Genomic DNA, 21,271 nt, shown 5'->3' with positions numbered 1-21,271 from the left:
TCCAATCCATGAACATGGGAAGTCTTTCCATTTATTTGTGTCTTCTTTTCTTTACTTCTTTTTTTTTAATATTATGTTGTGCTCTCTATTGCCAAAAATAAACACTTTTAAAAAGACAACTTCTGTTAATCAATAAATACTTCTTTTTTTCTGTGTTTTCTTCAGACTGCCGAATTAACTGTTTTGGTATGTCCCTATCTGGAGACAGTGTTAAGAGGTCAGGGCCAGAACCTTCATTTAGGGTAAATGAAATACTTCTGTGTATGTGGGAGGGAACTTTGCTCTTGCTGGCCACTGCCACCACCACCAACAACAACAACAAACTAAATAATCAGGTATTCGTGGTGAAGGGGTTCATGACACATTGTTTATATAGGAATGAGGGGACAGTCAGGATCTGATGCTATTTCCAGAAGGTTACTTTTCAAATTAAAGACACCTGGGAATTTGAAGTGGTAGTAGGCCAGCCCTGGGGACAGACTGGAAGGGTTTATAGGCCCCTTGAAGGAAGGCTGTGGCATTCAATCCTAATACCAGAAATCTAAGGTACAACTGAAATTACTCCTTTTGGACAGAAAACGTTTAAAAAACCAATCAGGAAAGAAGACTGGTTGGTTCCCCTACAGGTGCATTAGGAAACAGGCTGAAAGTGATGTTTTGGGATCTGGGGAGCACTGCTGGCAATTAGGGCCAGTAAAAAACTGTCCTGCTTAAACACCGCTGGCATCCCTGGTAATCTATGACCTGCTTCTAGTTGGTACTGATAACCTGCCAAGAAGCTCAAGCAACAGTAGACTAGATTCCCAGAAACTAGAAGAATCCCAAGAGAGAAGCCCAAATCCAGCTGCTGGCTTGAATCTCCATTTTTGCTGAAGCAGGCAAGCTGCAGCTAGTTTATAGTTAGCATGCCACTCTGGATCTCATGGCTTAGTTGAGTTTGTAAATCACTCAGCTTCTTCTTCAATCCAGAAAGAGCTGAGAGGACAATGGTTCCAGGACACAGAGAGCCATAGGACTTTGCATTGCAGTAAAACCTTTCTGGCTTGCCCTTGGAGTCACAGGGCAAAAATCCTGCAACTCATCCTCATGCAGCTCCAGGTGCTCACTCTTTGGCCATTCCTTGGGTTTGGGGTACACTGCGTGCCTCAGGGCATTGTCTGGATTGTATTCAAAAGCCACCCCTGCCGTAGGGTTCAACTTGGCATGCTCCTTGCCAAAGCACTTTTTGGCATAGGCTCAAAGTCTCAGCTCCTGGCCCTTTCTCGACTTGATAATGAGAATATCATCCTGCTTCATATAGCCATTAGGTTCATTATCTTGGTTCTGGGATGTCACCAGAATGACCTGGGTGCTGTTGGAGATGAGATTTCAAGACGTGACATGTTGAATCTGGTCTTCATTGCACTGCACATTGAGGGTGAACTCCACCAAGCACTGGGCAGAACTCTACACATGTGCAGTCCCAGGAGGAGAGCAGCTTGTCCACAGTGTCATCACTAATGATGGGAATTCATCTAAGTTTGTGAGCCATGAACTCATCATGAAGAACTGAGGAATTGGCATCAATTTGAACCCAGTCAATGGCTACTATGGGCACCTCAGCGAAGAAGACACTCTGAATTGAAATGGCCACTACCAGGTTGGTGTTCTGGATGATGAACTTGACATTCTCGTCGGTGAGCTCTGCGATCTGCACAGTGGGCTGGTTGGCTCATGGCATCATGCCTCCATTTGTGTTTTATTTTAGCAATGTTTTATAGATTTCAGTTTCTACATATTTTATAATACTTCTCAGTTAAGATTATTACTAAGAATTTCGTTCTTTTTGATTCAGTTGTAAATACACTGTCTTCTTCATTTTTGTTTCCAGTTGTTCGTTGGTAGTTTACATATACTCAACTGATTTTTGTGTATTGATTTTGTATCCCACAACTTTGCTTAATTGGTTTATTAGTTCTAATGGTTTGTGTGTGTCTGTGTGCATCTCTCTGTGTGTAATTATCAATGTTTTCTATATATTATCTGCAAAGAGTGAAAATTTTGTTTCTTTCTTTCTGATTTGAATGACTTTTAATTATATTTCTTGCCTAATTTCTCTGGGCTAAAACTTCCAGTAGTATGTTGAATAGAAGTGGTGAGAGAGGGCATCCTTAGCTGGTTTCTGATCTTAGAGGAGAAGCTTTCAGTTTTTCACTGTATAGTATGACATTAGCTGTGAACTGTATTATGTTGAGGTAATTTTCTTCTTAGTTTATTGAGTTTTTATCACAAAAGGGTGTTAAAATTTTCGGATTTTTTTCTGCATATATTAAGATAATCATGTGATTTTTGTTGTCTATTCTGTTAATGTGGTGTCTCATACTGATTATTTTTGTATGTTGGTCACCCATGTATCCTAGGGATAAATCTGACTTGGTCATGGTGCATACTATACATTTTGTTATGTTCTATTTTCATTTTCATTTGTCTCAAAATATTTTTCTAAACTTTAACATCTAATTTCTTCTTTGATTCATTTGTTATTCAAGACTGTGTTGTTTAATATCTACATATCTAAGAACTTTTCCATTTTCCTTAGCTTTCTGTTTCATTCCTTTGTTGTTGGAAAATATAATTGGCACAGCTTCAATCTTCTTAAATTTGTTAAGACTCATTTCGTGACTTAACATGTGATCTATTCTGGAGAATGTTTCATGCATGCTTGACAAAAACATGTATTCTGCTGCCGTTGGGTGGAATGTTCTGCAAATATCTGTTAGTTCCATTTGATCTATAGTCTGGTTCAAATCCTCTTATTTATTTATTTCCTTATTGGTCTTCTGTCTGGATGTTCTACCAATTATTGAGAGTGGTATATTGAAATTCTGTATTATTATTGTGTGTTGTCTATTTGTTCAGTTCTTTCAGTGATTGCTTCCTGTATTTGGGTGCTCTGATTATGGTTACACATATATTTATAATTCTTACATATTTCTGGTAGATTGACCCTTATATCATTTTATAATGTCCTTTCCTTCTTTGTCTTTTTGGACAGTTCTTGACTCAAAATCTCTTCTGTGTGATATAAACTTGACCACTCTTGCTGTCTTTTTTGGCTACCATTTGTGTAGATTATTTTTTCCACCTCTCACTTTCAGCCTGTGTGGGTCTTTAAGTCCAAAGTGAGTATCTTTTATACAGCATGTAGTTGAGTCTTGTTTTCTTTAAATCCATTTAGCCACTGTACAAGTCTTTTAATTGAGAGTTAAATATATTTACCTTTAAAGTAATTATTGATAGGAAAGGACTTACTATTGCTATTTCTTAAATTGCTTTCCAGCTATCTTGTAGCTTTTTTGACCTCTTTTGTTTTCACTGTCTTTGTGTTTTGCTTTTTGTAGTGGCATGTTTCAATTTCTTTCTCATTTTCTTTTGAGTATCTCCTATAGGTACTTCCGCTATGGTTGCCATAAAACTTACCTAAAACATGTTATTGTTAAAATAATCTACTTTACACTGATAATTTCAATTCCATACAAAAACTCTTAACTTTTACTCACCTCCCCCACACTTTATGCTATTGATGCCACAAATTACATCTTTTTATACTGTATACTCATTGCTATATTTTTATAAATATTTATACTTTTTTATACAGAAATTAAAAGAGATTTATGCATTATTGTTACAATATTACAAGTGTCTTAGTTTGTTCAGGCTGTTATAATAAAATTCCATAAGCTGTGTAGTTTTAAATGACATACAATTATTTGTTATGGTTCTGGAGGGTGGGTAGTTTAAGGTGAAGGTATCAATAGATTTGGTGTCTGATGAGGGCTAACTTTCTATTCATAGACTGTGCCTTCTCTCTGTGTTCTCACATAGCAGAAGAGGCAAGCAAGATCACTGGAAACTGTTTTATAAAAGCATTAATCCCATTTATGAAGGCTTGTCTCCCAAAGGCCACACTTCCTCATACCATTATCTTGGGGATTAAAGATTTCAACAAATGAACTTTGAATGCATACAAACATTCAGATCATAGCAATAGTATTCTTTATGTGTTTATTTACCTTTACCAGTGAGCTTTATATTTACATTGGCTTTCATGTTGCTGTTTAACATCCATTGGTTCTAACTTGATAAACTGCCTTTAGCGCTTCTTGTAAGGCAGGTCTAGTGATGATGAACTCCCTCAGCTTTTGTTGATCTGGGAAAGTCTTTACTATTCCTTAATTACTAAAGGATAGTTTTTCTGGATACTGTATTCTTGATTGACAGGTTTTTTTTTTTTCTTTCAGATTTTGATATATCATCCACTTCTCTTCTGTCTTGGAAGATTTCTGCTGAGAAATCTGGTGATAGTCTCTTGTTCATAACAAGTCACTTTTCTGTTGGTGCTTTCAAAATAGTTTTTCTTTGACTTTTGACAATGTGATTATGATGTTGTTTTGTGTGTATGTCTTTGAATTTATCTTAGTTGGAGCTTCTTGACTTTCTTAAATCTAGATGTCCATTTCCATTCTTACATTTGGGAAGTTTTCAGCCATTATTTTATTAAGTAATGTTTCTGCCCCATTCTCTCTGTCTTCTCCTTCTGAAACATCAATAATGCAAATATGGATCCATAGAACCTTACATGTCCCTTAGGTTTTCTTTATTCTTGGTCATTCTTTTTTCATTTTGCACCTCTAGTAGAGGTGCAAATTTCACATGACTTATATTCAAGTTTGCTGATGTTTTCTTCTGCAAATCGAGTCTGCCATTAAACTTCTCTAGTGAATTTTGCAGTTTATTTTATTTTTCAGCTCCAAAACTTCTTTTTTATATTTTCTGTCTCTTTCTTGATACTTTATTCTGTTCATTTTTTTTTTGAAAGAAAGAAAGAAAAAAAGAATAAGAGGAAGAAAAAGGAAGAGGAAGAGAGAGAGAGAATGGGGGTATTGCTTTCTTGCCCAGGCTAGATTGCAGTTTAGTAATGGGTATTGAAAACCTCTTTTATAACAATAATTATACTTAATGATGTAGACAGGAAGGAATAAGGGAAGAAAATAACAAGCAAGCAACCAACCAATATTTCATTTAAACCTATGAAATGCTATGCGATTACTGAGGAGTGATTTACTTCCAATTATGTAGTCGCTTTTGGAATAGGTGTGAGGTGGTAATGTATGTTTTGTGTATTTGAAGTGGAGAGTTCTATAAATGTTTATTAAGTTTACTTGTTCCGGGTCTGAGTTCAAGTCCTGGATGTCCTTGTTAATTTTCTGTCTCGTTGATCTATTGAATCGTTAGCTCTTCTTGTTACATTGATCCTTTTGCCATTATGTAATGTCCTTCTTTGCCTCTTTTGATCTTTGTTGCTTTAAAGTCTACTTTATCAGAGGCGAGAATTGCATCTCCTGCTTTTTGTTTATTTGTTTATTTTAACTCTCTGTTTGGTTGGTAAATCTTCCTCCTTCTCTTTGTTTTGAGTCTTTATGTATCGTTGCATGTGAGATGGGTCTGGATGCAGCATACCAATGGATTTTGGCTTTTTATCCAATTAGAATATATATAAGTTTAATACTGGCATTTGATGCTAGCTGGCTGTTTTGCCCATTAGTTAGTGTAAATTTTTCATTGTGTTAAAGCTCTTTTCTTTTTGATATATTTTTGGAAAGGCTGATATTGGTTGTTCCTTTATATGTATAGTGCTTCTTTCAGAAGCTCTTGTAAAGCAGGCCTGGTGGTGGTGAAGTCTCTAAGTACTTGTTTGTTCGCAAAAGATTTAATTTTTCCTTCGCTTATAAAGCTTAGTTTGGCTGGATATGAAATTCTGGGTTGAAAGTTCTTTTCTTTAAGGATGTTAAATATTGGTCCCCACTCTTTTCTGGCTTGTAGGGTTTCTGCTGAGAGATCTGCTGTAAGTCTGATAGGTTTCCCTTTATGGGTAACCTGACCTTTCTCTCTGGCTGCCCTTAGTATTTTCTCCTTCATTTCAACCCTAATAAATCTGGCGATTATGTGCCTTGGGGTTAGTCTTCTTGAAGAATATCTTTGTGGTGTTCTCTGTATTACCTGGAGTTGAATATTACCCTGCCTTGCTAGGTTGGGAAAGTTTTCCTGAATGATATCCTGAAGAGTATTTTCCAATTTGGATTCATTCTCTTCGTCACATTCAGGTACACCTATCAAACGTAAATTAGGTCTTTTCACATAGTCCCATATTTCCTGGAGACTTTGCTCATTCCTTTTTATCCTTTTTTCTCCAAACTTGTCTTCTCGTTTCATTTCACTGAGCTGGTCCTCGACTTCTGATATTCTTTCTTCTGCTTGATCAATTCGACTGTTTAAACTTGGGCATACTTTGCAAAGTTCTCATGTTTGTTTTTCAGCTCCATCAATTCACTTATTTCCTCTCTAAATTGTCCATTCTCGTTAACATTTCGTCAAACCTTTTTTCAAGGTTCTTAGTTTCTTTGCATTGGGTTAGAACAAGTTCTTTTAATTCACAGAAGATTCTTATCACCCACCTTTTGAAAGCTGCTTCTGTTATTGGAACACACTCATTCTCCATTAAGCCTTGTTCCATTACTGATGAGGAATTGCGATCCCCTGTAGAGGGAGAGGCATTCTGATTTTGAGTATTCTCTGCCTTTTTAGGCTGGTTTCTTCCCTTCATTATATATTTATCCCTCTGTCATCTTTGTAATTACCAACTTTCTAATTAGGTCTCTGAGCGGACATCCAACTTGTTGATTCCCAGCGCCGAAATCTGAGCAATCCACTGCACCGGCCAAAACAGCGGTGTTAAGATTGATGGTGCTTTTCTGCCTGAGAATCTCCGGACTCTGCACCAAGAACTGCCGCACTGAAGTGCCTGCAAAACCACCGCGCCGGCCACATGAGTCACCCTGGCGACCCGTGGGGCTCCTCCGCTGGGAATCTCTTGGTCCGTGAGCAACAAATATTCGTCGGAAAGTGTGGCATCCTCTCGTTCTCTGCGCTTTCACTGGGAGCTACGAGCCCGCGCTGCTAGTTATTCTGTTCATTTTTTATTTCCTAGAACTCACTGGACATCTTTATAACAATTATTTTGAATTCTTCTTCAAATTGTTCATATACCTCTTTATAGGTCCTCTTTCTGGAGATTTAGTTTATTCCTTTGATTGAGCCATGTTTCCTTGTTGATCATGCACCTTGTTGCTTTGTATTAGGATCTGTCACTTCTTCCAGTCTTCAGACTGGCTTTGCTTAGAAAAGACCCCCACTAAATAGCCCAGAAAGAGATTCTGGAATTCTCTGAAACTTTTTTGGGTATATCTTGGCCTATGCATGCAATTTCTCAGAGAGGCTTTCTGTTTTTTGTTTCCCCTCAGGAATTCATTATCTTTTCTGATGTCGGTCTGTGGCACCACAAGTTCTCTGATTCTACAGCTGCAAGTTTCCCACTCTCTTTTGTTGTCAATGACTGACAAACATCCAGAGTATGCCAGCTTCCTATCAGTACACTGAGTAAGGTGAGACAGATACCAGTTTCTTAGAAACTGGTGTTCCAAGAAGCTGGAAAGACAGACTCATGCTCTGCTCCTTTCTTCCTTCCTCTTGAAGGTGAAACCTTGAGTTGTGCATCTTCTCTTGATTTTACCGAGATGTGCTAGCTATAGCAAACTGCCTACTGTTTTGTTATTTTATTTTTTTACTTCTTTTCTCAGTGACTCCAAGTTATCCAAACTATGCTAGTTCTATCAGTGCTCGAAGTGAGGCAAGAAAGAAACTAGTCCCTTAGGCGGCCCTCTGAAGACCCAGAATGCCGACACATGCTCCACCACTCTTCTTTCTCCTTGCCAAAGAAGAAGTCTTAAGTTGTGCACTTCTTCTCTCAACTGTGCCATGCTATACCAACCATAGCAAGCCACCTGCTGCTTTCCATTGTCCTCAGTGACCCCCAGACATTCAAATTATGCTAGTTCTGTTGGCACACCAATCAAGGAAGTCAGAGATCAATTTCTTGGGCAGCTCTCTGAAAAGCTGGAATGTTGGAAACATGCTCAATTCTTTTCTCCCAGGGGAAAAAGATGTGAAAGAGGCATTTTGTCCTGGCACAGAGCTGTGCTAATTTGGAGGAGAGGCTGACATAGGTCAGTGAAATTGCTCTTCTTACTCAAATCAGTTTGACTATTCTCTACTTTGTGCACACTTGGGATACTGCAACATCTTAATTGGAATCTGGAATTCTCATAAAAATGTTTAGTGTGTACATTTTTGTTCGATTAGTGTTTCTGTATGGGAATAAGGGCTGAGACTTTTTATTAAGCCACATGTAGTTAATTATACAGATAATTAACTTTATTCAGATCACTCATGTTATCAAAAAACTATCCATTAACAAAACTCTCACTTGAAAAGTATTTTTCTGGGAAAAAACCACTTTTTTATTTAGTGTCTAGGTGTACAATCTCTCATTTGGTATGAAGCAACTCTTGTTTACATTGAAATGCATAGTATAAATAGGATATTAGTAGGTAAAAGGGGGCTATATCATGGGTTCTTGACTTGGAAGCTTTAATTTCTGCAATTTGAAAGGGCCTCTTATTGTTCTCAAGCATCCCTGTCACAGGAGTGGATAGTTGGGTTTAATGTAGGGGTGAAGACATGTTCTGAAGAGAAAATTTTGACTTAGGGATTGTGGAGATAAGGTTTTAACAATATATTTCCAACTTTTATGATGCAACATATGATGTTTGTCATTTTAATAGAAGATAAAAATTTTATGCCCAGATATTCAGGAAAAGGAGGAATTGTTATTTTGTTTGTGTGTATTTTCCTGTTTCTCCTTTGCTCCTCTTCTTGCTGGGAGTTCCCCTATATATTTCATTCATATCAGTCTACTTGTTGCCATCTCTTCCTGTTGAATGCTTTCATCAATTTTTTATTTCCCCTTGTAGATTGTCATGCAAGCACTGCTTATTATTTCTTGTTCATCTTTTTTCTCCAATGACCATTGTGTTTTCCTTTTCTCCTTTATCTGACCCTCCCTTTCTCTTCTTTGGAATAGTTGCTTACTGCTTACAAGCAGTGTTTTGAATACTAATGCTATAATTCAGACACTGATTTTTAAACAGAATCCAAAGATTGCATTTGAGGCTGGCCTGACTCAGTATCTGCCATATGCCACTAAAATAATCTATTGTTTATTACTGTTTTATTGTGTTCTTATACAGTTTTATACTTGGGTGTGATCTGGCACTGTTAGCTTTATCCACTTCAAAATTAACCAAGCCATCTGGAGGAGTATAATTTAGAGAGGTAGCACATGGGTTTGTGGATGCTGACATCTTGATTGTGCTCTGAGGGTGTCTCTTATGTTTCTTCATACCCCAGTTTCACCCAAATAAAGCACAAAAATTAAATCACACATCTACTCTCACTTCCCCACATATACATTTTTCAGGCTTCACTGAAATATCAAGAAAATGAAAACAATAGTCTCTGGAGTTCCTTAAAATCATAACAAGTTTGTGGTATTTAAATATATTCAAGCATGAAGTGATATTTAAACAATTCCTTAATAGTTTCTTCTCAATATAATTTCTCACATTTTTTCTCATTTTATTGCCAAAGTATTTTATTTATTTGTTCCCTCCCTCCCTCCCTCTCTTCCTCTTTTTTTCTTTCCCTTTCATTCTTTTCCTTTCTTCTCCTCTTCTCTCGTTTCCTGTTCTCTCCTCTCCTTTTGTTTTCCTTTTTCTCCTTTCATCTACAAATTTGTGTGAAGCATAAATTAGTAGCCAGAGTGGAAGATTTCAGTGATGAACAAGATAGGCAAGGAGATGTTTGATAGGAAAACACACACAGCATATAAAGACAAAAATAATAATAAGATTATTTTCTATGCTTAGTTTTATAAAGAAAATAAGTCATAGTTATTTGACAGAGATTGATGGATGAGAGTAGGGTAGCTATTTTCCTATAGAAAGTCAAGTAAGGCATTTCTGAGATGGTAGCATCTGAACTGACACCTAAATAACAAGAAATAGCCAATAACAAGAGGACCTAGGACCCAGTATTTCAGGCAGACAAACAGCAAATGTGAGCTTCGCAGGGTTTAAGAACATAAAACAATCTAGGAGCCATGAATCAAAAGAAAAAGGAAAGCACAGGAGTTTAAAGAGGTAGGCAGGGTACCGTTCATGTTCACAATGCTAAAGGTCCCGGGGAAGGGGTTAGATTTTATTTCAATGGTAAGAAGAAACTATTGGAGGTTTTTAAGCAGGGAAGTGATGTGATTTGATTTATGTTTTAAAAATATCACTATGGCTTCTGCATAGTGAATGAGGAAAACAAAGCAGGACACATTAAATTGTTTGTCCTAGACTACAAAGTCATAGAACAAGAACCCCTGTCTTCTGACTCCAAGTCCAGCCTTTTTTATCATTTACCTTGTGACCTCATCATTTCTATTTTTTAAAAATGATTTTGTCCTCCAGACATGATCTTTGTTTCTATCTTCTCAGATTATTCTAGCAGTTACTAAATTACCTTTTTATTTATTCTTCTCATGGATGGACCTTGCTAGGTTATAGAGGCATGTTGTGTAGTCTTTATTAAGGTATTCCCTTTAGTGAGGGTATGCTTAGTGCATGTTGTATGTATGATTAAATGTAAAAATGTGATTCTAGGATAAAACACTGCAGATTAATAACTTTTCTACTGAAAAGAAACTGAAAAATAGGACAATAGTAAAGGAAAACTAATTCTTTTTTTATGTTTGTGATTTTCATCAATTAATTCTATTTAATTTTCCAAATAAATAAAATTTAATTAACTTTTAATTTTATGAAGTCAACTCTTGTCTAGATAAATTTGGGGGTGGGGATAATCCATTCATAATATAAAAAGTAGAAATTTTAGATGAAGAATGGATACTGTGTTTCTATCTTAATTTAAATAAAGTGAAATAATACAACTGTGACCAATCTTTGCATTTATTTTTTTCATTAATTTGTTACTCATTCATTTCTTCATTCAATAAAACTTTACCACATTCCTATGTGCCAGTCATGGAAACTCTCATGTATTTGACTTCTGACATTCTGTTCTTTCTTTCTTTGTCCACTTCTTAGTCCATCAGATAATTTACTTCCCTGAATCTTTCGTGTGTCCTAGCAGTTTAGTTGTGATGTCCATCTTGCATATCTATATCAGATCAAATGTGTATAATCATGTTTTCTCCTGTCAATCTCTTCCTATACTTCCGGAGCTCCCTATGCCCACACTCCTCTTCTTTTGTTGGAGCAACTTGATCTCTACTGACACATTCAAGCCCAGTTCATTCTCCAAAATTTGCCCTGCCCTTAGTCTGGGGTATTTAACGAATCCTTTCTGAGTAACTTGCAGGACATGATATCAAAAGTCAATCTTCCTGCTAATTCTGCTTGTGGTTCCTTCATTTCCTGTTTTAAATAATGATGCATTTTCTTTTCTCATCGGCCAGTTCTCCATTCGAAATTCTGTTTTCTCCCAAGTAAAGCATTTCATTAGGCTGATAATTCTAGCTTAAACTGTAGTCTCCTATCTGGGCCAGATTTCTCCATATAGTCTCTGCACTTTATTTATTTTGAACACTTCCATGTTTGTTTCACCTCAGAGCTATTACCTTAGGTGATGGGACATTATTTCTTGCCTGTATAAGCAGAGAAAGATTCTCAGGTATTTCTAGACATTCATCTACTCAAAGGAATTCACTACAATCTGTTCATCTTCCTAGTTCCCTCACCATACAGACATTGACATCTCTAAGATCACAAATTAATTTCTTTTTGGCAGAGTCAATGGGCTTTTATCAAAGGCTCCCCTGTGTTAGTATCTCTGCATATTTATCTTCTCTAACTCAGTATTTTGCTGGTTCTCATTGCTTCTGTGCATCCTTCATAGGTTTCTTCCATATGGTTTTTCCTTTAATGTTGATTTTTTCCAGACTTCTGTCTCTGAATCATTTGTCAAAATATTTTTTATTGATGCATAATAAATTTCAATGTTTTCATGGTACACGTGACATTTTGATACATTCACATAATGTGTAATAATCAAATCAGGGTAATTCGGCTATCCATCACCTTAAACATTTGTATTTTCTTATTTTCTTTATGCTGGAAACATTGCAGTTATTCATCACTAGCTCTCTTGAAATGTATAAGATTATTGTTTGCTATAATTACTGATTTATTTAATACTAGGCATTATTTCTTCTATCTGATTATATTTTTATACCTCACTTTATCCCTTTCTTCACCCTACCCACTTGTCATTTTTAATACTCTGTGGGTGATCTTGCCCAGTCTCTTAATCCACATGCTCTGGATTTATGTATTCAACTTTCTGTCAACCACCCATTATCACGTTGTTCCTAATATTTTGAAATGTTCCCTCTAAATTGCCTCTCTTCCCGAATTTCTGTCTAATTATTTTCCTCTCCCGCAGTTCCTTATCTACCCATCCATAGTTCGAATACTTTTAGTGCTTAAGTGTTTTTCAACCTTTTCTGCTCTTTGTCTTTTATCCCACTACCTCAGTTCCACTAGATCGTCACAATTGTCTTTACTCCTCTATCTGCCTCTAATTGTGCCACATTTAAACCTGTCTTCTACAGAACTGCCAGGTAGAACAACTAAAGATGTCAATAATACCAAGTGAAGCTACATCAGAACCTTGTAGCAACTTCCAGATGGTATATAGACTAAATTTCAGACTCCTTTGACAATATATACAAGTCATTTATCATGCGACCCACTTACCTCACTGGCTTCATCTTTTATTATTACTGCCTTGAACTCTGGTTCAACAACACTGAACTACTTGTAGTTTTCTGTAAGTTCCCCTCCATGTCTGTGTCTTTGATCTTGTGATTTCATTTACACAGAGGTTCCCATTCCTCTGCTAGGCTGAGCTCTTCCTTTCCACTGTCGCTACTGCCGTCTATCTTGTAGTCATCTTCAGCTCAATGCCATTTCTCCATTTCTTCCAAGACGACCACTATGATGGTGGAATTCTGCCCAATCTCTCCCTGCCATGATGAGTTAGGTGTCCTTCAGCTATACTCTAGGATATTATGTGAATATCTATATTATCTTAATTATCTGTTTATATATCATAACTCCCTTGGCATGTTCAATGTTAACTTGCCTAGTACTCATCACAAAATACAACTCAGGTATTACTTGTGGGTTGCTTCATTTTCCAGTAAGTTTATTTCAATTGGCAGTAATATGGATGCTCTTCGTATCTTCACACTTATTTTTCTTATTCTTAAGCATCTTACTAAATATTTTGGAGCTAGTTGTATTGGGAGGTTTATTGGGAGGTTTATGTGGAAGAAACAGTTTAAAAAACCTGAAATAAGTGAAATCTTCCAAGTGATTTAAAAAACATTTAAGCCCATGTTTCCACCTACTGAAATTCATAAATATTTACTATAGAAGTTGACTAGTCTTCTTTATGAAAGTTATTTTAATTTCAAAGGAATTAAAAGTATATAACTTTTCTTGAAACATTTGCCCTCATTCTGAATTACCTGTCAATTCATTGTATGATTTTGGATTACTTGCTTAATGTTTCTATTTGTTCTCTATTAATGCTAATTGCTCCTAATAATTATGAAAATTAATATTGTATCCAATTTAGAAATCCTGCTATAGAAGATATTTGTTTATAGCAAATTGTGATTAATGCATACCATGTCCATGTAAACTTTCAATTTTTAAATATGACACTACCTATCTATTGAATACTTGCCATGTGCTAGGCACTGTTCTTGAATACTTTATACATAAAAGCACATTTAATTGCATCATAGCCAATAAAGTATTAATTACTACCTTGATTTTACAAATGAGATAATCAGATATGCAGACATCAAGTAACTTGGCTAAGCATACCTGTTATAGGTCGAACTGTGTCCTCTGATATTCATCTGTGGGTGATCTTGTCCAGTCTCTTGTTTCAACTGCTATACAGCCCAGCCTTAATCCCCATGCTCTGGATTTATATATTCAACTTTCTGTCGACCATTCATTATCACGTTGATCCTAATATTTTGAAATCTGAATGCTTAATACTTTTATGCTTAACTTTATATTTCTGAATGCTTAATTTCTTTTCTATAGTTAATAGTTTCTGGACATCAATTCTGGACTATTTTCTAAATTCTTATGTCATGCCCTCTATCATAAGAGTGTTTATACCCTTTGATGTTACTCCTGAAATAAATCCTTAAAAGCTGGCATGGCTTGGCTCTGTGTCCCCACCCAAATCTCATGTTAAATTGTATTCCCCATTGTTGGGGGACGGACCCAGTGAAAGGTAATTGGGTCAGGGGCCTGGATTTTCCCCTTGCTGTTCTCACGATAGATCTCCAGAGTCGTCTGGAGATCTGGTTATTTAAGTGTGTAGCACTTCCCTGTTTGCTTACTCTCTCTGTGTCTCCTGATCTGACATGGTAAGGCATGCTTGCTTCCCCTTCACCTTCCACCATGATTGTAAGTTTCTTGAGGTCTTCCAGCCATGCTTCTTGTACAGCCTATGGAGTTGTGAGTCAATTAAACCTCTTGTCTTTATAAATTACTCAGTCTCAGGTAGTTATTTATAAGCAGTGTGAAAATTAACTAATAGAAAAACTTGGTATTAGAGGAGTTGGGCTATAATCCAATAGAACCTATGACCTTATAAGAAGAGGAGGACACATCAGGCATGCACATGCACAGAAAAGAAAAACATGTGAGGGCACAGCAAGAAGATGGCTATCTGTAAACTAGGAGGAGAGTCCTCATTAGAACCCAATGTTGCACCATGATCATGGACTTCCAGCCTTCAGAACTAAGAAAATAAAATTCTCTTGTTTATGCCACCAAATCTATGGTATTCTGTTATGGAAACCATAGCAATATTATACAATATCCAACAAGCAAATAGCGGAATGGAATCAAACCCATAAAGGATGGCTTCAAAGGCAATGCCTAACCACTATACTGCCTTTGAAAATTGTCCTAACAGTTCGAGTTCAATTACAGAAAGTTTATAATAATTAGATGTTAATACTTTTATGCTTAACTTCATATTTCTGTAAATGTGGAGCCACCACACAGAGTCCCCACTGGGGCACAGCCTAGTGGAGCTGTGCAAAGAGGGACACTGTCCTCCAGACCCCAGAATGGTAGATCCAATTACAGCCTGCACCCTGAACCTGGAAAAGCCACAGGCACTCAATGTCAGGTTGAAAAAGCAGCCACAGGGGCTATACACTGCAGATCCACAGAGGCAGAGCTGCCCCAGGCCTTGGGAGCCCACCCCTTGCATCAATATGGACTAGATGAGAGACATGGAGGCAAAGGAGGTTATTTTGGAGCTTTAAGATTTGATGATTGCCCTGCTGGGTTTCTGACTTGCATGGGGCCTGTAGCTCCTTCATTTTGGCCAATTTCTCCCATTTAGAGCAGGGAGATTAACCCAAAGCCTGTGCCCCTGTTGTATCTTGGAAGTAACTAATTTGTGTTTTATTTCACAGGTTTATAGGTAGAAGGGACTTGCCTTGTCTCAGATGATACTTTGGCTTTAGGCTTTCGGTTTAATACTGGGATGAGTTAGGACTCTGGGGGACTATTGGGAAGGCATGATTGGTTTTGAAATATGAAGAGGACATGATATTTGGCAGGGGTTGTAGTGGAATAATAGATTTGTTTCTGTATCCCCACTCAAACCTCATGTTGAATTGTAATATCCAGTGTTGGGGGAGGGACCTAATGGGGGGTGATTGGATCGTGGGGGCAGATTTCCCCCTCGCTGATCTCATGATAGTGAAGGAGTTCTCACAAGACCTGTTTGTTTAAAAGTGTGTAGCACTTCCCCTTTATCTCTCTCTGTCTCCTGCTCTGCCATGGTAAGATGTGCTTGCTTCCCCTTTGCCTTCTGCCATCATTATAAGTTTCCTAAGGTTTCCCAGCCATGCTTCCTGTGCAGCCTGCAGAACTATGAGTTAATTAAAGCTCTTTTCTTCATAAATTACCCAGTCTCAGGTAGTTCTTTATAGCAGTATGAAAATGGACTAATACTAAAGGTAATCAGAGTTTGAAAAAGTAATTAATATTTAATTACCAAAATAGTTAAATATGTTATAACTTAATGAATATAATGTAACTATTGAAAACCATTTATTTGGAGACTATTTTATGATACGAGAGATGCTTATAATTTTGTATTTAAAAGGTTGCAATATTGTATATACAGCACCAATCCAATTTTGTTAGTCACCTACATATATTTGCATAGATGTATACATCTATACATATTTTGCCTAATGTACATCTATTATGAATATACATATCTTATATGCCCATTTATCCATACATAGATGGTAAAAGACTAGAGAGAAGTATACCAATATTTAAAAGTAGTTAACTCTAGTGGTAGATTATGGGTGTTTTTTATTTTCTTCTTATAGAATTTTTATATTTCTCATATTCAAAATAAACAAGAAGCTTGTATTAATCTGGGTTCTTCATAGAAACAGGACAAATAAGATATTGGAGAATGTGTGTGTGTGTGTGTGTGTGTGTGTGTGTGTGTGTAAACTGGCTTAAATGATTTTAGGGGCTGAGAAATCCAGACCCAGGAGAGCATATGGTGTAAGTTCTACTATGAGGCTATGCACAAAGGCAGGAAGAATTTAATGGCCCCACTCAATGACATTCAGGCAGTAAGAGCAAGAGCAAATTCTCCCTTACTCCACTTTTTGGTTTTATTTAGTCCTCCAACAGATAAAATGAGGCCCACTCACACTGGGGAGGGCGATCTGCTTTAGTTTGTCCAAGTCAAATGGTAATTTCATTTAGAAACACTCTTACACAATAACATTTATCCAGATATCTGGGCACATCTTGGCCCAGTCATGTTCACACATAAAATTAATAGTCACAGTGCTTATGTTGTTCTTATAATTAGAAAACTTGCTTTACATATTCAGGTGCTTTGATGTTGGGTGCATCTATATTTATACTTGTTACATCTTCTGGATGAATTGACTGACCCCTTTATCATAATATAAAGAACTTCTTTGTCTCTTGTGACAGATTTTGACAGAAAGGCTGTTTTATCTGGTATAAATATATCCACCTCTGCTTTCTTTTGTTTACCATTTGTATGGGATATCTTTTGCCATTCATTTTCTTTCAGTCTACTTATGTCCTTAAGGTTAAAGTGCATCCCTTTTAGGCAGCATGTTGTTGAATCTTGGGTTTTTGACTCCATTCAACTACTGTGTCTTTTGATTGAGAATTTAATTCATTTACATTTAAGGTAATTATTGACATGCAAGAAATTACTGTTGCCATTTTGTTAATTACTGCGATTTCCTTTGTTCCCTTCAATCAATGTTGCTGTCTTCCTTTGTGATTTGCCTTCCTTTTTGTGATTTGTTAAATTTTTGTAGTGTTATGCTTTGATTCTTTTTTTTATCTTTTCTATATCTACTAGAAGTTTTTCTTGGTGGTTACTATGGAGCTTAAATATAACATTTTATGGTTATAACATTCTATTTTAAGCTAATAACAGCTTAACCCCAATTCCATACAAAGTCTCTATACTTTTACTCTGCACCCTCCCACCATAGTTTATGTTATTTATGTCATACCTTTTATCTTTTAATTTTATAAATCCATTAACAAATTATTGTAGCTATAGTTACTTTTGGTGCTTTTGTCTTTTATCTTTTATACTAGAGTGACAAGTTATAGTCTTTGAAAAAAGTATTCGATTCAGCAATTATTCTGAGCAAATTTTGAATTCCTCCAAATAAACACTGTCAGTTTATTGTGAGACAGCATCAAGCTGCTCTAGGCTTTCCAGTTCTGAAACACTAGTAGTTCCTTATTATCCGAGTGAATGTTGTATTTAAAACTAAACTTAAGGGGGAACTTCTGTGTTATTTTCTCCTTCAGACCGTGTAGACATAAGTTGGCAGAATTACTCAGTATTATTTTCTGGGAAAATCCTCTGTAACCTAAAAGTCTTAGCTCTCCCTGACACTAGCATGACAATGGAACACTTAAATGGTGGCTGTCTATGAAGGGTGGTCCCTCTAACCCCTCATCCCCTCTGAGTCTGATGATATTAGCCACTTACAATCTTAATAAACTAAATATTTTTTGATATTTGGATTAAATTTTACTAAAGTATTTGATAGGGAAGAATAATATACTGCATTTAAGAGTTTAAGTATACCTTTTTCATGGTTCTATACCCTAGAAAACAAATTATACTAATCTTTCTTAATGTGTTCTTTTCATACAATGTAACAGTGAGCATCTCACCCCTTGTTTCTTCCTTATGGCATGCATTTTTGAAAGCATATAGTTTGTTTTTAATCCTATATAGTGTTACTTGAAGAAACTTACTATTTGCCTATGCTCATCTCCAGCATTTTAATTTCATAACCTTAGTGCTACCTTAATGCCCGTTTTTAAAATTCCAAAGTACTGTAAAAAGAGAGCAAGAAAGCAAATAATAATAACAATATACAGAAATGTGGGAGGAAATGCAAACAATTTGGAGAGAAAATAAGGCATGAGTGCGGGATATCTAACAGTAATCTGTAAGAATCCAGCTGTAAAATGACATGATTGAATATATGATATACTGGTGATTGAAAATATATATTTTACATTAAGAAAATTAAATATAGATAGGGGGTCAATTTTATTTCCTTTTCTTCCAGGAGATGCATATATCTGTAGAGTTTTATAGGAGGAAAACAGAGAGAGGAACAAATCCATACTCTTAATACTCTTTGTTTCTAAGTAATCTAATGACGACTCTTGTTATTAAGTTTTTTTTAAAAAGTCAACATACTGAAATGGGAATCACGAGATCATTTAGTCATTTAACATCTCAGTTACATAAGTGAGACTTCTTAAATTAATTAACCAGGGAGGGTACACCCAAAAGCACAATGAGTCAAATCTTTTCCTCACACATTTAGGTTAGCTGCATAGTTTTGTGCTGTTTGGAAACTTGTCAAAATAAGTTTTTACATATCACATTACAAGATGGAAAAAAACCAGCATTACAGAGTAGCCCTGTTGAAGTGAATTTTCAGATAAAAACAAAGGATTAAATACAACAGTAGGTGAGGAATTTGCTGAATCTCCTTGAAATTTATTTCTTCAAATTTTAATTCATTCATTTAATATATGTGAGTGTCCATCATTTATTAATAACCTATTAGTTTATATTTTGTTTAGCTGTATTTTTTTTAATGGACTTTACTTCGTTATTTGAAATATTCAAGGTGACGTGTACTAATTGGGAAGGGAATTTAAGTGTGATTACTGGATAAAGCACTTGACTTATCAAAGACAGCTCACCCAGTACACAGTGCAAATAACACACAATTAAATACTTCAATCATAGAAAGTGACTTAGATAAGCAGAGATTAGGGAAAAAACTCACATGGAATTATTTGTTACACTGAAATTCTATAAGCAAATCAAACAAGCATTATTTTCTTAGTGAATATCTGCTAAAACATGGGGATAGCTTTATTATATACAATTATTTTTAATGGAAATTTCAAGATTTTAAGCTAGAACACAAGTAGCAGGGAGGTAGCAGAAACTTCCAGGAACTTGGAACTAATAAGAGTACCTTTTGTTTATAAAATGTGTACTTTACAAAATGAGTTCACACTCATGGTTTTAACAACACTGTGAAGTAGACATTGGGAAAGCTAAGCCAGAGGTTTTAATTAGGAAAAACAGCATGGGGTAATTTGATGGTTTTAAAATTGTATTCTAGATCAGTGCTTCTCAGGTTCACTGTGGACACATACCACCTGGGGATCTTGTCACATGGTAGAATCTGATTCACTAAACCTGGGATGGGGCCTGAGATTTTTCATGGCATTCATGCTCTCAGGTGATGCTAGTGGCCACTTTGAGGAGGAGCTTTGGAAGAGTCCTAAGACTCAGAGTCTTTATTGCCTTGAGGGGCTGGGAAGGGAGGTGGGAGAAGTCAGGTGAAAGTCCCTAAGGTTCTTGCTTCTCTTCAAGCACATTATGAGATCGTTTCGATCTCATAATGTTTTAAAGTTGTACATGGTGCTTTACTTGAGGAATTTTTTGTTATAGTTACTAAAGCTTTTTAGTCTTTGAAACCAAACAATTGTTTTTAAAGTCTTGGGGAAAAAAAATCACTAGGTTCCCATCATGTCTCTGACAATATCTATCCTCAATCTCACTGAGGGTGTTTGCTGTTCTCTAAAGTGAGTGAAATCAAAGACAAAATCTCCAATACAATAGCTGCCAATATTACAATTTCTGTATCATTTCTAAAGTAAAACTTCTAATAAGTAGTAAATCAGAGATTAGCCCAGATCTTCCGTGTACAAGGCTTTTGACACTGCACCACATATTTATTCAGATATTTCTATCAGTCAGGAAACAAATCTGGCCCTTTTTTTCATTATGAGTAATAGAGGAATCATTGCCTTTGCTAGGGGATTTTATTTTTAAAAATTACAGCATAGTAACACATACTAGAAAAGAGAATATGATGAGAAGGGATAAATGCCTGCCCTTTCCTATTTATAGGTGATTCTTGTTTATCTGAGAAGGTGCCAAGTCAACGAATCAAAAATATGGAACAGAAGGGATCTGGAAGATTTTCTAATTTGAGTATAGTATTGTACTCACAGATGTTAAGGAACGAGTCCCATGATCACTCAGATAGTTACTGGTAAATCAGAGTTGGCCTTGGATCTTTTGATTCTTATATGAATGCTTCTGCATCTTTTTTAGCCCTATAACGAATCTCTCACCAGTACTCGTAATGTAAAGTCATTGTGTTTGGCTGAAGGTTTCATGCATTTTGATTTTTCCTTCACTTCCTGCCTCTAATTCTCCTACTAGGCCTGTTATTTGATGAAGATGATATAAATAGAAGCAGAGCATCACATAGTAGGATCTTGAAAAGCCAAAGAATATACACTGGGGAACTGAATGTCAAGCAAATTGCATAAGCCTTGTTTATCTTCATTGTGGAAATTGCCATAACCATGAATACTTGAGATTCTTTGGTGTTCTTAGTATATCCTGTTGCAAGAACCCCTCACTGAGATCATAGGCAAGGAGTAGAATTTTGTGATGGGGTAATGTGAAACCATGGTGAAAATAACAGATGGCATCGAAGGAGCTTTGGTAATACAATAAAAGATTTAATTCAATATTTTAAAATTTTGTTATTAATATATTTATTACTTCA

General features: G+C 36.1%; 1 pseudogene; it reads right to left on the bottom strand.

The window, feature by feature from the left end:
* Nucleotides 1–889: 889 nt before the first annotated feature.
* LOC105711843 (DNA-directed RNA polymerase II subunit RPB3-like) lies at nt 890–1,720 on the bottom strand (annotated as a pseudogene).
* Nucleotides 1,721–21,271: the final 19,551 nt, after the last annotated feature.

The sequence above is a fragment of the Aotus nancymaae genome, unplaced genomic scaffold (genome assembly GCF_030222135.1).
Source record: "Aotus nancymaae isolate 86718 unplaced genomic scaffold, 86718_ANA_hifiasm-v0.15.2.pri h1tg000022l_1, whole genome shotgun sequence".
Taxonomy (NCBI): domain Eukaryota; kingdom Metazoa; phylum Chordata; class Mammalia; order Primates; family Aotidae; genus Aotus; species Aotus nancymaae.
This window is presented reverse-complemented; position numbering and strand designations above follow the sequence as displayed.